This window comes from Babylonia areolata, chromosome 3, assembly GCF_041734735.1.
Source record: "Babylonia areolata isolate BAREFJ2019XMU chromosome 3, ASM4173473v1, whole genome shotgun sequence".
Classification (NCBI taxonomy): Eukaryota; Metazoa; Mollusca; class Gastropoda; order Neogastropoda; family Buccinidae; genus Babylonia; species Babylonia areolata.
In genome coordinates this window covers 25046702-25051523 of record NC_134878.1, presented here as the reverse complement: position 1 = coordinate 25051523, position 4822 = coordinate 25046702, and positions in this window count along the sequence as shown.

Genomic DNA, 4822 nt, shown 5'->3' with positions numbered 1-4822 from the left:
GCGAGGTGACAAGTCTTCACGTGAAGCTGGGTCAGTGTTGTCACAGCGAGGGGACAAGTCTTCACGTGAAGCTGGGTCAGTGTTGTCACAGCGAGGGGACAAGTCATCACGTGAAGCAGGGTCAGTGTTGTCACAGCGAGGGGACAAGTCTTCACGTGAAGCTGGGTCAGTGTTGTGACAGCGAGGGGACAGGTCTTCACGTGAAGCTGGGTCAGTGTTGTCACAGCGAGGGGACAAGTCTTCACGTGAAGCTGGGTCAGTGTTGTCACAGCGAGGGGACAGGTCTTCACGTGAAGCTGGGTCAGTGTTGTCACAGCGAGGGGGACAAGTCTTCACGTGAAGCTGGGTCAGTGTTGTCACAGCGAGGGGGACAAGTCTTCACGTGAAGCTGGGTCAGTGTTGTCAGAGCGAGGGGACAAGTCTTCACGTGAAGCTGGGTCAGTGTTGTCACAGCGAGGTGACAAGTCTTCACGTGAAGCTGGGTCAGTGTTGTCAGAGCGAGGGGACAAGTCTTCACGTGAAGCTGGGTCAGTGTTGTCAGAGCGAGGGGACAAGTCTTCACGTGAAGCTGGGTCAGTGTTGTCACAGCGAGGGGACAAGTCTTCACGTGAAGCTGGGTCAGTGTTGTCACAGCGAGGGTGACAAGTCTTCACGTGAAGCAGGGTCAGTGTTGTCACAGCGAGGGGACAAGTCTTCACGTGAAGCTGGGTCAGTGTTGTCACAGCGAGGTGACAGGTCTTCACGTGAAGCTGGGTCAGTGTGTTGTCACAGCGAGGTGACAAGTCTTCACGTGAAGCTGGGTCAGTGTTGTCACAGCGAGGGGACAAGTCTTCACGTGAAGCTGGGTCAGTGTTGTCACAGCGAGGGGACAAGTCTTCACGTGAAGCTGGGTCAGTGTTGTCACAGCGAGGGGGACAGGTCTTCACGTGAAGCTGGGTCAGTGTTGTCACAGCGAGGGGGACAGGTCTTCACGTGAAGCTGGGTCAGTGTTGTCACAGCGAGGTGACAAGTCTTCACGTGAAGCTGGGTCAGTGTTGTCACAGCGAGGTGACAAGTCTTCACGTGAAGCTGGGTCAGTGTTGTCACAGCGAGGGGGACAGGTCTTCACTGACCAGTCCCACCCGTCAGTATCACGAGCAGCGGCAGCGGAGGGGTTAACCAGAGAGACGGCGGCTGATGGGGAGGAAGGGATTGGGGGGAGTAAAAGGATTGCAGGAAGGAAGGAAGAAAGAAAAGAAAGAAAATAGGAAAAAAAGGGAGGGGGGGTGGGGGAGGGGGGCGGGTGTGTGTGTGTGTGTGGGGGGGGGGGGGGGGGGGGAGAACCAGATACCGAACCAAGGCACATGCACAGCAAATCAAAGCATAACATACACTGGTTCGTTGAGTCGTGCCTGTTTGGCTGCGAAAAGGGTTTGGAACGACAGGAAAGAAGGAAGGAAGGAAGGAAGGAAGGGAGGAAAAAAACAAAACAACAACCCCCCCCCCCCAAAAAAAAAAACTAAGAAACAAAACAAAACAAAATAAAGAAAAATGGAAGGAAGAAATAATAAAAAAAATAGAAAGAAAAACAGAGAAAAAGTTTCTTTAGGCGTCCCTTGTTGCTGTTCAAGGAAAGGATGACTTAAAGGAGAGAAAGAAAGAAAGAAAGAAAGAAAGAAAGAAAGAAAAAAAAGGAAAACAAAAGAAAGAACAGACGAAGAGAAGCAAAGGAATAATAATAATAATAATAAAAAGTGAGGAGGGGAGAAAGAAAAGGAGGAGTGGAGAAAGAAAAGGAGGAGGGGAAAAAGAAAAGGAAAAGGAGGAGGGGAAAAAGAAAAGGAAAAGGAGGAGGGGAAAAAGAAAAGGAGGAGTGGAAAAAGAAAAGGAGGAGTGGAGAAAGAAAAGGAGGAGGGGAAAAAGAAAAGGAGGAGTGGAGAGAGAAAAGGAGGAGGGGAAAAAGAAAAGGAGGAGTGGAGAGAGAAAAGGAGGAGGGGAAAAAGAAAAGGAGGAGGGGAAAAAGAAAAGGAGGAGTGGAGAGAGAAAAGGAGTGGAGAAAGAAAAGGAGGAGTGGAGAAAGAAAAGGAGGAGGGGAAAAAGAAAAGGAGGAGGAGGGGAAAAAGAAAAGGAGGAGGGGAAAAGGAAAAGGAGGAGTGGAAAAAGAAAAGGAGGAGTGGAAAAAGAAAAGGAGGAGTGGAAAAAGAAAAAGAAAAGGAGGAGTGGAGAGAGAAAAGGAGGAGTGGAAAAAGAAAAGGAGGAGTGGAGAAAGAAAAGGAGGAGGGGAGAAAGAAAAGGAGGAGGGGAGAAAGAAAAGGAGGAGGGGAGAAAGAAAAGGAGGAGGGGAGAAAGAAAAGGACAAGGAGGAGTGGAAAAAGAAAAGGAGGAGGGGAAAAAGAAAAGGAGGAGTGGAGAGAGAAAAGGAGGAGGGGAGAAAGAAAAGGAGGAGGGGAGAAAGAAAAGGACAAGGAGGAGTGGAAAAAGAAAAGGAGGAGGGGAAAAAGAAAAGGAGGAGTGGAGAGAGAAAAGGAGGAGGGGAGAAAGAAAAGGACAAGGAGGAGTGGAAAAAGAAAAGGAGGAGGGGAAAAAGAAAAGGAGGAGGGGAAAAAGAAAAGGAAAAGGAGGAGTGGAAAAAGAAAAGGAAAAGGAGGAGGGGAAAAAGAGGAGGGGAAAAAGAAAAGGAGGGGGAAAAGAAAAGGAAAAGGAGGAGGGGAAAAGGAGGAGGGGAAAAAGAAAAGGAAAAGGAGGAGTGGAAAAAGAAAAAGAGGAGTGGAGAGAGAAAAGGAGTGGAAAAAGAAAAGGAGGAGTGGAGAAAGAAAAGGAGGAGTGGAAAAAGAAAAGGAAAAGGAGGAGGGGAAAAGGAGGAGGGGAAAAGGAAAAGGAGGAGTGGAAAAAGAAAAGGAGGAGTGGAAAAAGAAAAGGAGGAGTGGAGAAAGAAAAGGAGTGGAGAGAGAAAAGGAGGAGTGGAAAAAGAAAAGGAGGAGTGGAAAAAGAAAAGGAGTGGAAAAAGAAAAGGAGGAGTGGAGAAAGAAAAGGAGTGGAGAGAGAAAAGGAGGAGTGGAGAAAGAAAAGGAGGAGGGGAAAAAGAAAAGGAGGAGTGGAGAAAGAAAAGGAGGAGGGGAAAAAGAAAAGGAGGAGTGGAGAAAGAAAAGGAGGAGGGGAAAAAGAAAGGGAGGAGTGGAGAAAGAAAAGGAGGAGGGGAAAAAGAAAAGGAGGAGTGGAGAAAGAAAAGGAAAAGGAGGAGTGGAGAAAGAAAAGGACAAGGAGGAGGTGAAAAAGAAAAGGAGGAGGGGAAAAAGAAAAGGAAAAGGAGGAGTGGAGAAAGAAAAGGAAAAGGAGGAGTGGAGAAAGAAAAGGAAAAGGAGGAGTGGAAAAAGAAAAGGAGGAGTGGAAAAAGAAAAGGAGGAGGGGAAAAAGAAAAGGAAAAGGAGGAGGGGAAAAAGAAAAGGAGGAGTGGAAAAAGAAAAGGAGGAGGGGAAAAAGAAAAGGAAAAGGAGGAGGGGAAAAAGAAAAGGAGGAAGGGGAAAAAGAAAAGGAAAAGGAGGAGGGGAAAAAGAAAAATGAAATAAAAATCAAAACAAAGTTTCGGCATTCCCGTTTGCAGTCAATAACTCGACGGAACGAGAAAAATAAAGGGGAAAAAAAGAAAAAAGAAAAAAAAAAGGAAAGAAAAAGTAAGAAAGAAAGAAAGAAAGTACAAAAGAAAAGAACATGGAAAGTTAGCTGTTAAAAAAAAAAAAAAAGTGGCAATGACTTACGAGATGAAAACAAGTCAGAATAAAACGATAAAACAGAAAAGATGAATAAAAGAAAGAAAGAAGAAGAAGAAAGAAAGAAAGAAAGAAAAAAAAAAAGAATAAAGAAAGAAAGATAGAAAATAAAAAAAAATATTCGTCGGTTGCTTAAGATTGAGGGTTGGCAGTTTGCAGTTTAGACACAAACGACAATTTCCCCCCTCTCACCTCTCCTCCCCTCCCCTCCCCTCCCTCCTCCCTCCTCCCCTATCACATTCACTTCCCTTACCCCCACCCCCCACCCCCCTCCTTACCGCCCCCCCCCACCCCGTCCCCGTCACTCTAATACGTCCCAAGTGAACGACAAGTGACTACGTGCATCGCCTACAGCAACAAAAAAAAACAACTCGGAAGGGGGGGGGGGGGGAAACAAAACAAAACAAAACAAGAAAAAAACACACACACGCACGCACGCACGCACACACACACACACACACACACACACACACACACACACACACACACAATCTCTCTCTCTCTCTCTCTCTCTCTGTCTGTCTCTCTCTAGGAAATGAACTCAAATGTTTTCTTGAATGTTTTACTGAGGATAAAAGGATAAGCTGCATGCTTCTCTTCACAAGGCGCACTGAAAACAAACAAATAGTAAAAAAAAAAAAAAAAAAAAAAAAAAAAGGAGAAAGAAGAAAAAAGGTGATTGAAAAGGAGGAGGAGGAGGAGGAGGAGGAAGGATTAGGAAGAAGACAGAAACAAAAAAAAATAAACACAAAAATACAAGAAAAAAAACCCCACACACAAAAAAAAGAAGAAAAAGTCCAACACTCATCAACTTGATCAAATTAGCATCCTGGTTTTTTTTATTTTTTTATTTTTTTTTATTTTTTTTAGGCGAGAACCAAATTAAGTGAACATTGTAAAGAAAAAAAATCAAAACCAAATAGACAGAGACAGAGACAGACAGACAGAGACATACCAGACAGGACAGACAAAGCGTCTGCCAGCTAGCCGGTGAAAGAGAAGACAGTGATTTAGATGGAAGCAGAGACATGGGGTGGGGGGGGGGGGGGGGGGGGGATTGGACACAACAGGCGTTG